A 12419-nucleotide genomic window follows, 5' to 3' on the forward strand; every position below is an offset into this window, starting at 1 on the left:
ACATTTCTACCCTGCCCTTCTCACCCATCAAGGGGACTCAGGGTGGCTTACAGTATAAAACACATATATCAAATAATTACAGTCACATTTCAAAATTCCATTTAAATTAAGTTACATTCAGACCTTCATAAATATACATTTAAATAAACATTCAAGGTGCATTTCAAGTACAAACCGGGTCTGTCATTATACCTTGGATCATATAGTTGCCATTTCTGCTGCTACTATTGCTCAAAAGCCTGGTCCCACAACCTTTCTGCCTTTCTTTCACAGAGGAAACGGGATTTTGGGCTGAGAATCTCGGTGTAGAGCCTGTGGAGGGATTTCTTTCCCTTGAAAGAAAGAAGAGGAAGGAAAAGTATCTTGGGTACGGTTAGGTTCTTCACCAGAGTGGTTCCAACATGGAGAGACCCAACTCACGTGGGCCTGAAGCAGGACCTGGGGGCAGTGGGGAATCCTGGGAAAGAACCAGACATGAGTCCCTGAGTGTGGACCTTGACAGCTCGGACACACAGCGCCAGCGCTTCAGGCAGTCCTCCTACCAAGAGGGTGAAGGACCCAGAGGGGTTTGCAGTCGTCTCCACGATCTGTGCCGCCAGTGGCTGAAGCCAGAGCAGCACACCAAGGCCGAGGTGCTGGACCTGGTGACCCTGGAGCAGTTCCTGAGCATCCTGCCCCCAGAGATGGGGAGCTGGGTCCGAGAGTGTGGGGCAGAGACCTGTTCCCAGGCGGTGGCCCTGGCGGAAGGCTTCCTCCTGAGTCGGGCCGAGGACAAGGAGCAGGAAGGACAGGTGAGAGCATTCCCTCTGGGTTTCACTAACCTGGGGACTGATGGACAGGTTAAACGACATCCTGCCTTTCTTCCAAGATGGGACCGATGTGGGGGATAAGCAAGGCCCTGCTCCCTCGGCCTCTCTCCCCACCTGCTCTGCCCCTCCATCTCTACCGTCAGCTTGGTTGATGCTCTGCTCAAGATAGAACATAGACAATGATGGGAGGGGGAGGGGGGCATTGGTTCCAAACTAGGTTGCCATCTCAGAGTTATTCTTTCCAAAAAAGGTCTATAGGTCTGTGATGTTTCTGAACATTTCCCAAACTCCTTCTGGAATGCTCTGTGCTCTTCCAGGCCCATAATAATAACTCCATGGAAGTCCCTGCACCAGAGGAATCTCCACCAGACACCACCCAGAGTCTCGGGCAGAAGGAGCTGAAGCGGGAAGGAGACGGGGCTGCCGCCTTGCAGGGTGAGAAGGGACTCTTCTGGGAGTTTTGTGGGTTTCTGCTTCAGGGGGATGATAAATAAATAAAATTATTGTTGGACTTGTTGTTGTTGTTATATGTAGGCATTGGGTTGCTAACAGTGTGATTTCAGTTTGATTTGCAGTTTTCTTTCTTGCAATAGGACTGAAAATGCAGCCCTTCAGTGTCTTCCCAGGTGGGACCCTAAGCTGAGCTGAGCCCTGAAACTGAGCTGGAAGACAAACAGACAGCAAAGAATCACTTTAGTCAATTGAAACACCAAGCCCAGTGCTACTCAAACATCCTCACAGCACTGCTTGTGAGATAAAGTCCTAAACCCTCACATTATACATCTTCTTGGGCTGTTGAATGCGCCTGTGTTCTTAGGGCCGTTTCCTCATCGGTCTCTTTATAGGACTGCAATGGTCACCTCTGAGGCCTGTTTATGTGACCAGCTTTCCACCCCTTGCTCTCTCTCCAGGGTCTGGAATGATGCTGTGGCCGAATCCTCAGCCGTTTCTCCCCCTTTGCGATGGAGTGGGACTGAGTCAGGTAAGCAGAAGGATTCCTGGGAGAGGAGGACTGGGCCTGCCGGGGTGCCTTTGGTTCCAGGCTTAATCAGAAAATATCTGTTTAAACAGACAAGATTGAATGTGTTTCCTTAGAAGAGAAATACTGAAGGTACAATTGCAAACAGCACCAACAAGGAGGGAAAAAATGAAGAGAAAAGTAAAGAAACCAGAATGGATGTTCAAAGAACTTTCAAAGGAGCTAAGATTGAAAAGGTGACATGTACAAGAAATGGAAAGGGGGGGGGGGGGGGGTCACCAAAGAATTTGAACAACTAACCAGCTTAAGTAGGGAAGAGGTCTAACAATCTAAATCAGAAATTGTGGTCAGAAGAAAAAATGAGGCAACAGTAGGGTCTGTGCCTGGAGAAGGTGGTGGAATGCTAACCGGGGATAGGAAAGAGGTAGAACATGGCCTCAGTCTTCTCCCAAAAGGAAATGGGTATTCTTCCTGAGCAAGATGGAGCAACTGGGGAAATGCAACCCCAAATAGGTAAAGAAGGAGTCCAGGAATATCTGGCCACTCTCAATGAATTCAAGTCTCCAGGGCCAGGTGAACTACACCCAAGAGAATTGAACTAAGAGTAGTAATCCCAGAACCACTGTCAATCCTCTTTGTTCATGTTTGGAAACAGGAGAAGTCCCAGCAGGCTAGAGGAGGCAAAGGTTGTCTCTATCTACAAGAATGGACCAAAAAGAGGTCCCCTAAGCATGACCATCCAGTTATCTTGACCTAAATAACAGGGAAGATGTTGGAGCAGATCGTGAAAAAGGCCGTCTGGAATCACTTAGAAAAAATGCTGTAATCACTGAAGGTCAAGTTGGGTTTCTCCAAAACAAGTTATGCCAGACTAATGTGTTTTTCAATAGAGTTCCAAGCTTGGTAGGTGAAGGAAATGCAGTGGGTGTAGCACATCTTTCTTTCAGTAAGACCTCTGGAAAGGCCTCCCATGGTTTCACAAACAACTAGTAAAAAGTGGGCTGGATAATACTCTTGTTCGGTGGATTTGTAATGGTTTGAGCGACAAGGGGTGGAGTGCCGCAGGGCTCTGTCCTGGGCCCAGTACTGCTCAACATGCGTATCATATTTTGAGATGACACCAAATTAGCAGGTATAGCTGACAGTCTAGAAGATAGGATCAGAATTCAAAATGGCCTGAACATGTTAGAGAGCTGGGCCAAAACTAACCCACTTAATGTCAACAAAAATATATGTAGAGTTGTACACTTAGGCAGGAGAAAAATGCCATGCACAGGAACAGGATGGGCGACACCTGGCTTGACAGGCATTCATATGATGGGATCTTGGAGTGTTAGAGGACTACAAGTGGAACATGAGCCAACAATGTGATGCAGCAGCTGAAAGGACTATGGGATTTTGGGCTCCATCCTAAGGAATATTGTGTCCTTCTTTCTGCTTTGGGGAGACCTCACCTGGAACAACACTGTGTCCAGTTCTGGGCACCACAATAAAGGCTGGAACATGCTCAGATTCCATTTCTGATTCTACGTATCAATTGAGAAATGGTTCTGACTGACCAACCCGTCATCTCTAGAAAGCTTACAACTGTGGCATGGAGGCCTTGGCCCTTTCCCTTTCAAACAACCAACAGGAATGTAAATCTACTTTAAAGAATTTCTTGTTATTCTTTTTCTTGATCGCTCCCATGTGAGAAGGGAATCTTTTCTTCTTCCGCCAGGGCCCAATCGCCTTTGAGGACGTGGCTGTGGATTTCTCCCTGGAGGAGTGGGTTCTCCTGAATCCGGACCAGAAAGCCTTGCACAAGCAGGTCATGGAGGAGATGAATGGGATTGTGGACTCTCTTGGTAAGGCTCCCTCACTGATGGGGATTTCTGTTTCAAAAGGCAGTATTAGCCTAAATAGTCACAGTCACTGAGGGTCCACATGGCAGGGCTTATGTTAGAAATATGTGACATAAGAGTAACAACAACAACAACAACAATAATAATAATATAACATTAGTGCCAATTCAGACTCAAGTGGGAAGATTACCATAACGAGTCAAAGCATATTCCCCCTCTCTCAAATATATTATATATTACTGTATTTTATATTGTACATTATGTACACTATATATATGTAATAAATATTATATTATTAGCATAGCATGTTACTGGTAGGAGGGCTCCAGAGCATCTGTTGGTGATGTGGGGAGGGGTCTCCAACTGATGGCACAGTAGACAAGATGGAACTGTCTTCCTGGTTCCCCCTCTCTCCTAACGTTTTGCCCACATCTATGGCAGGCATCCTGAGAGGTGTGAGGTATACTGGAAACTAGGCTAGTGAGGTGTATAGATCTGTTTTTCCCATATACCTGACAACCTCTGAGGATGCCTGCCATAGATGCAGGCAAACATCAGGAGAGAATACTTCTGAAACATGGCCATACAGCCCAGAAAACATGGCCATACAGCCCAGTGTTTACAAAAAACACTAACTACATTTCTTAATAGTCAATGACTGGGTCTGAGCTACTCTCTGTTTCCATCTCTTCTCGGGTTTAAAAGGGAGGGAAAAGCTCCAAGCCCTACATCTCTCCTGAGACACAAGCAGAGAGAGGTCTCAATGCACACAGCACACACTGGGATATAAAAGTCAGAAATCTTGCACCATTCTACAAAACCAATCAGAATGAGAAAAAGAAATGAGAGAAAGAAAGAGAAAGAAGAGAACAAATAGATACATCCCAACTGTCAATCAGGAGACAAGGGGGAGGGATTCCCCCAGCCTGTTCTGAAACTAGCTCCCTGTTTCTCATTGGGGACTGCAGACTTGAGCAGCGTGGGGTTGAATCACAACAGATGGATCAGCAGCTCTTACCTCTGGTCCAGTCTTGTCCTTCCTCCCAAACTGGGATGGTGTGCAGGCTGTCTCTTCTCTCTCACGTGGGATGTTACGTGGATGCCACTCTATCTGGCCGAGTCCTACAGACATCCCTTTTTTGTTCCCTTTTCTGCCTTCATCATTGTTCTCCACCTTTTCTTTACTGTCACGGTTTTGCACGTTCACAGCTTTGTCAGGCAAATCTATCCCTTTGGAACTCATATTTACGGCCAACTTCCATAAAGTGTAAGAGTCCCATTTGGCAGTTGATGGGAGAAGTGTATCTGTATCATCCGGCGCAGTCTGTCTCCCACCGGGATCCACGGCTGTCTCTCGGCAGCAACATACAGTGGGTCTCTCTGTGCACCAGACACCTGCCAGGAGGGCCACTGATCTGTGCATGTGCTTTCTTCTGCGTGAGTATGGCGACGAAGAGAAAGAAGGTCGTTGGATCCATGGAGCAGAAACCTGGACAAAGGAGAGACAAGGCAGAAGGTAGCCAACAACTATGGTGTCGAATGGGTAGCAGTAGGAGAATGGAAATGGAATCGATTGCAGATAGAAAAATGGTGTTCTCCAAAGTTACTGATGGTGTGCTGAAAGAGAGGAAAACAATGAAAAATGTGACTATGAAAAAGTTATTGAAGCTTTGTATGTTTGGTTTACGCAGCTGAGAGGCAAAGGTGTGTGTATTTCAGGGCCTATTTTACAGCAAAAGGTATTGTGTTTTTGAAAAGAATTTAATGAAGGGGAACCAGATTTTACAGCAAGCATTGGCTCGACAGGTGGAAGAAACGTTATGGAATCCATCAGTTAAGTGTTTGTGGTGAGAAGCTGTCATCAAATTTTCAAGAAATAGAGGCATTCAAGAAAGAAATTCAAGGGGAAAAAAATTCAAGACTTTGTTGAAACTGAAAGCCTAACGGGTGATCAGATGTTTAATTGTGACGAGACTGGCCTCAATTGCAAAATTTTACCGAGCAGGAGTCTTGCAGCCAGAACTGAAGCAGCAGCCCCAGGCTAAAAGCACAGCAAAGAAAGGCTGACAATGTTAGCATGCAGCAGTGCTACAGCAAACCACAAAATGGACCTTGCAATGATTGGGAAGCCCAAAAATCCAAGAGCCTTTAAAACAGTTTCAAAAATTGCTCTTCCTGTAAAAAACTACAATCAAAAAAGTTTGTTGATGACCAGTGAAATGTTCAAAAACTATTATTATTATTGACACAACGACGTTGTATGACACAGCAAACAAGATAGATATGCTGGGTTTCGTTTCACAAAATCACAAGTCGAACACTTCCCAAGTGTCTAGGACTGTGTGATGTATTTTCGGATGATGCGTGCAGATCCCAGTAAGGTGGCCTTTTGCAGTTGGCAGATCGTAATTTTGTCAATGTCTATTGTTTCCAAATGCCGGCTGAGATCTTTTGGCACGGCACCCAGTGTGCCCATCACCACCGGGACCACCTGCACTGGTTTCTGCCAGAGTCTTTGAAGTTCAATCTTGAGGTACTGATAGCGGCTGAGTTTTTCCTGTTGTTTTTCGTCAATGCGACTGTCACCTGGGATGGCAACATCAATGATCCAAACCTTGTTCTTTTCCACAACTGTGATGTCTGGTGTGTTGTGTTCCAGAACTTTGTCAGTCTGGATTCGGAAGTCCCACAGTATCTTTGCGTGCTCATTTTCCAATACTTTTGCAGGTTTGTGATCCCACCAGTTCTTTGCTGCTGGCAGGTGGTACTTGAGGCATAAGTTCCAATGAATCATTTGGGCCACATAGTTGTGCCTCTGTTTGTAGTCTGTCTGTGCAATTTTTTTACAGCAGCTGAGGATATGATCAATGGTTTCATCGGTTTCCTTGCACAGTCTGCATTTTGGGTCATCAGCTGATTTTTCGATCTTGGCCTTAATTGCATTTGTCCTGATGTCTTGCTCCTGGGCTGCAAGGATCAGGCCTTCTGTCTCCTTCTTCAGGGTCCCATTCGTGAGCCAGAGCCAGGTCTTCTCCTTATCAGCTTTTCCTTCAATTTTGTCAAGGAACTTTCCATGCAATGTTTTGTTGTGCCAGTTGTCAGCTCTAGTTTGTAGTGTGGTTTTCTTGTACTGGTTTTTTGTCTGCTGTGCTTTGAGGAGTTTCTGATTTTTGACTTCAATCAAAGCAGGTTCTTCACTTTGCTTTACATATTCTGCCAGGGCTATTATTATTATTATTATTATTATTATTATTATTATTATTATTATTATTATTATTACACGTTATTTATATTCCGCTCTATCTCCCCAAGGGGACTGAGGGCAGATCACCAATACACATACACGGCAAACATTCAATACCGTTTGGACAGAACAGAATAAGACAAACAGAAGGAGGTAGGTAGTCTTGAAGTCCAGTTTTTTGGTGCCTTGGAGGCTGATGTTGCGCTCAGATTCAGTCACAGGGAGTGCTGTTGCTTCATTCTCTATGACGAAGAGCCATCAGAACTTCCTCCTTCCAACTTCCTCTTCGTCACCACATTTCTGGTCTTGATGTTTATGATGTCGCAAAATACCTCCCCCGCAATGTATGGTACCTAATTTCTCTACTTACAGCTCATAGACTGTTTTCGAACTGCTTAGGTAAACAGTGAGCTGGGCTTGAGGTCGAGCGCTCACCCCCAACCGGGCTTCGAACTGGCCACCTTTCGGTTGGTAGATCTTATTACTGCTGGTGATTTACCAGCTGTGCTACAGCCCAGCCCTAAGGAATTTGTTCCTTCCATGGATAAATTTTTAAAAGAAAATGACCTGCCCAGGAAAGTGGTTTTGTTGCTAGACAATGCCCCGACACCCCCTGATGCAGAGGAGCTTCAAGAGGGGGACATGAAGGCGATGTTTCTGCCACCGAATGTAACCGTCATATGCCAACCGATGGATCAGGGCGTTTTGGAAGAACTCAAAAGGAACTATTGCAGGAAGCTATTCTCGGCAAGGATAGAAGAAATGGAATAAGTTGTTAGGCCTCTCAGGATCTAACACAAGGATAGGGTTTGGGCTCTAGAAACCGCAATGACACACATCAAGCAACAAGAAGAAGCTCCGGGGATGGACATAAGGATGCCGCAAAGATGGCGAGACTTGGCAGCGGAGAAATGGCAATCGTTGGAAAAGCAGGCAAGGGTCACAGATTTTAAAAAATCTTCACAAGACTGAACTTTTTATGGATTTAACATCCGACAGTGTTGTTTTATGCAATTCTATATTTATAGTCAAGTTTTTAGTAGTATTGTTTGTAGTCAATGCTTTCAATACATTGCGATGTTTGGTGCTAAATTCGTAAATACAGTGATTTCTCCATCATGTTACCGTGTATTGAACTGCTTTATCTGTCAACTTGTTGTAAAACATGATGTTATGGTGCTTAATTTGTAAAATCATAATGTAATTTGATATTTAATAGGCTTTCCCTTAATTCCGCCTTATTATCCAACATTTTTGCTTAGCCAACGTTCTGCCGGCCAGTTTATGTTGGATAAGTGAGACTCTACTGTTGTACTCTGAAATTAGGTATGGGATCTTCTACGTTGGAGCAGAAAAATCCAACCTTAAGGGAGCATGGGAAAAGAGAACTGGGATTGGGGGAGAGAAATAAAAGGGAGGGAAGGATGGTGAAATGGGTGGTAGTTGGTAAAGTCTAAAGCTAGAGAAAAAGGCAAGCATTTGGATGTGAAGGGAAAAGGCATCCATTCCCCAGAGAGAAGGAGACGGAATAAACAACCGGGCTGGGCTGAGCAACAGGGAGCCTCTGGAGCGTATGTTACTCATCTCTCTCTTAGAGGCTCCAGGCAGACAACCAGGGTCCATCTTCACTGAACAAGGGGAGGGGAAAGGACAACAGGCATATCTTCTTTTCCTCCATGTTTATGTTGTCTTAAGGATCATTTCAATCCACTCCTTATCCCACTTCCTTTGAGTCTTTATGACGCACACTGAGGAATGATTTTTTATGTTCTTCTTCTTCACAGTAGATAACGGGGAGAAGAGCCATGTATGCACCAAATACAGGAAGCATTTGGGACACAACGGGTGCCTTCATCGACACCAGCAAGCCCACAGAGAAGATGGAGGTTCTGCCAGAGAAAGGCCCAACAAATGCATTGTATGTGGGCAATGTTTTACCCAAAATGTGGCACTTGTCCTTCACAAGACACTTGATGTTGGGAAAAGCCATCTTAAAGGGAAAGTATCTGCAAAATGTGTGGTGAAACACAAGAAATTTCACACAGGTCAGGAACAATACAGATGCCAAGAGTGTGGGAAGTGTTTTGCTTCCAGTTCAGCCTTGGTGAGGCTCAAAAGACTCCACACAGGAGAGAAGCCACACCAATGTCAGGAGTGTGGGAAATGTTTTGCTGAAAGTTCAGCCTTGTTGAGCCACAAAAGAGTCCACACCAGGGAGAAGCCATACAAATGTGAGGAGTGTGGGAAATGTTCTGCTTCCCATTCAGACTTGTTGAAGCACAAAAGACTCCACACAGGAGAGAAGCCATACCAATGCCAGGAGTGTGGGAAATGTTTTACTTGCAGTTCAACCTTGGTGAGCCACAAAAGACTCCACACAGGAGAGAAGCCATACCAGTGCCAAGAGTGTGGGAAATGTTTTACTTGCAGTTCAACCTTGGTGAGCCACAAAAGACTCCACACAGGAGAGAAGCCATACCAATGCCAGGAGTGTGGGAAATGTTTTGCTGAAAGTTCAGCCTTGGTGAGCCACAAAAGAGTCCACACCAGGGAGAAGCCATACAAATGTGAGGAGTGTGGGAAATGTTCTGCTTCCCGTTCAGACTTGTTGAAGCACAAAAGACTCCATACAGGAGAGAAGCCATACAAATGCCAGGAGTGTGGGAAATGTTTTGCTGAAAGTTCAGCCTTGGTGAGGCACAAAAGAGTCCACACAGGAGAGAAGCCATACCAATGCCAGGAGTGAGGGACATGTTTTACTTGCAGTTCAACCTTGGTGAGGCACAAAAGACTCCACACAGGAGAGAAGCCATACCAATGCCAGGAGTGTGGGAAATGTTTTGCTTTCAGTTCACACTTGGTGAGCCACAAAAGACTCCACACAGGAGAGAAGCCATATCTATGCCAGGAGTGTGGGAAATGTTTTGCTGTCAGTTCACACTTGGCGAGGCACAAAAGAAGCCACACAGGAGAGAAGCCATATAAATGCCATGAATGTGAAAAATGTTTTACTCAGAGTTCAGCCCTTAACCAGCACCAGAGAACACATACCGGCTAAAAAACAGCCATTGTGGGTAAATGTCTGATTTCAAACTTTGAGAAGTTCTGCGTCAGATTTGGTGGAGTCCCCGTTCTTGTCATTTGAACCTGTAAGTTGGAGGTCTGTTCTCTGGAGCAGCAGAAAGCAAGCTCTGTGTGACAATCCCTCAGAGCAGTGGTTCTCAACCTGTGGGTCCCTAGATGTTTTGGCCTTCAACTCCCCTAAATCCTAACAGCTGGTAAACTGGCTGGGATTTCTGGGAGTTGTAGGCCAAAACACCCGGGGACCCACAGGTTGAGGACCACTGCTTCAGTGTCAGTTCCTGGAAGGTGTAGGAGACAAAGATAGGCTCACACAGCTTGTAGCTATGGAAAACTTTATTGAATCCGCCTTGCCAAAATGGCCGCAAAGCTTCTACTGCCCGTCTTCCGCTCTTTCCCCTCAGTATATTGGGTGGTTGCTTCCCTCCTCCCTTCACGTCTCTTCTTCTCCATTCACACCTCCCTTTCCTTTTGTCCTTTCCCACGTTTGAAGACCAGACCCTGTCATAAACCAGCCTTCCCAGCCAAATGGTCTTCTTTATCCGATTTGTTGTAGTCAGGTGTGAAAAGAACAGCTTGGAGAATGCTGATCTTTTTGCATCCTGACATTCAGAGAGTAAAATACGGTCTGCCTTCTAACCTTCCCTTCCTTTGATTTCTTTTCTCTTGCCCTTCCTTCCCTTTTCTTCCTTCTTTCCTTCTATCCTTGTCTTCTTGTCCCTTCCTTTGCCTTCTTTTCTCTTGCCCTTCATTCCTTCCTTTTTCTCTTCCCATCCTGCCCTTTGCTGCCTTTTCTCTTCCTCTTCCATCCTTTTTCTCTTCCCTCCCTTTTCTCCCCTTTGCCTTTTCTCTTGCCCTTCCTTCCTTTTTTCTTCCCTTCACTTCCCTTCCTTTTCCTTCTTTTCTCTTGCCCTTCCTTCCTTTATCTCTTCTCTCCTCTTCCCTTCCTTTGCCTTCTTTTCTCTTGCCTTCTTTCCTTGCTTTTTCTTGCTCTTCGCTTGCCTTCCCTTCCTTTGCCCATCATATGTTATGGACTGGAGTAGAGTACAATATATGTTTCATTTTATGCCTTATGAACTTGAATGCAAACTATAATTGTTTTTATTAATCTGTTTATCCTATTATATTATATTATTGATGTACTCTGATTGTTGTTTATGTGAGTTTAATATGTCGTAAGCCTCTTTGGGTCCAGTGAGGGAGAAAAGCAGGATATAAATAAAGATTCATCATCATCATCATCATCATCATCATTATTTTCTCTTGCCATTCTTTACTTCCCTTTTTCTCTTCCCTTCCATCCCTTTGCCCTCTTTTCCCTTGCCCTTCCTTCCTTCTTTCCTTGCTTTTCCTTCCCTTCCTTTGTCTTCTTTTCTCTTGCCCTTCCTTCCTTTTGCTCTTCTCTTCCCATATATTCCTTTGCCTTATTTTCTCTTCCCCTTCCTTCCTTCCTTTCCCTTCCCTTGTCTTCTTTTCTCTTGCCCTTCCTTCCTTTTTTCTTCTCTTCCCATATTTTCCTTTGCCTTATTTTCTCTTCCCCTTCCTTCCTTCCCTTCGTCTTCTTTTCTCTTGCCCTTCCTTCCTTTTTCTCTTCTCTTCCCATATTTTCCTTTGCCTTATTTTCTCTTCCCCTTCCTTCCCTTCCCTTCCATTGTCTTCTTTTCTCTTGCCTTTCCTTCCTTTTTCTCTTCTCTTCCCATATTTTCCTTTGCCTTATTTTCTCTTCCTCTTCCTTCCTTCCCTTCCTTTGTCTTCTTTTCTCTTGCCCTTCCTTCCTTTTTCTCTTCTCTTCCCATATTTTCCTTTGCCTTATTTTCTCTTCCCCTTCCTTCCTTCCCTTCCCTTCCTTTGTCTTCTTTTCTCTTGTCCTCCCTTCCTTTTTCTCTTCTCTTCCCATATTTTCCTTTGCCTTATTTTCTCTTCCCCTTCCTTCCTTCCCTTCCTTTGTCTTCTTTTCTCTTCCCCTTCCTTCCTTTTTCTCTTCCCATATTTCCCTTTGCCTTATTTTCTCTTCCCCTTCCTTCCTTCCCTTCCTTTGTCTTCTTTTCTCTTGCCCTTCCTTCCTTTTTCTCTTCTCTTCCCATCCTTTCCACTACCGAGAAGGAAGGCCCTGTCTCTCATCCCTGCCAATCATGCCAGCGAAGAGGGCGGGATTGAGAGCAGGGCCTCTCCAGACGGTCTTAGACTCCGAGATGGTTCATAAGGGGAGAGACGTTTGGACAGGTAACCCATCCAACACAGGCTGTGACCCTGTGCCCTGTTTGGCCTTGCGACTGACAAGGAAGACCTCTGCGTACAGATGACATTGAACTCCAAAACTTCAGATGATCTCTCCCAACGGCTTCATGTTGATGTTACACAGCGTGGGAGACAGTACTGAACCCTGCGGGGATTCTGGCAAGGGATTCTGCTTTTCCTGCCTGGCAGAAGGGGGTTGGACTAGATGGCCCTCGTGGTCTCTT

The 12419-nt window shown here is 45.2% G+C and overlaps 1 protein-coding gene and 1 pseudogene across 1 annotated transcript in view; one reads left to right on the forward strand and one right to left on the reverse strand.

Annotated features, from left to right (window-relative positions):
- Positions 1–12419, reverse strand: part of LOC107983708 (zinc finger protein 665-like) — a 97584-nt gene that overhangs the window by 71990 nt on the left and 13175 nt on the right. The gene's annotated exons all lie outside the window — the stretch shown is intronic.
- LOC100562124 (zinc finger protein ZFP2-like) lies at positions 281–11201 on the forward strand (annotated as a pseudogene).

This window comes from Anolis carolinensis, chromosome 2, assembly GCF_035594765.1.
Source record: "Anolis carolinensis isolate JA03-04 chromosome 2, rAnoCar3.1.pri, whole genome shotgun sequence".
NCBI classification, from domain to species: Eukaryota; Metazoa; Chordata; class Lepidosauria; order Squamata; family Dactyloidae; genus Anolis; species Anolis carolinensis.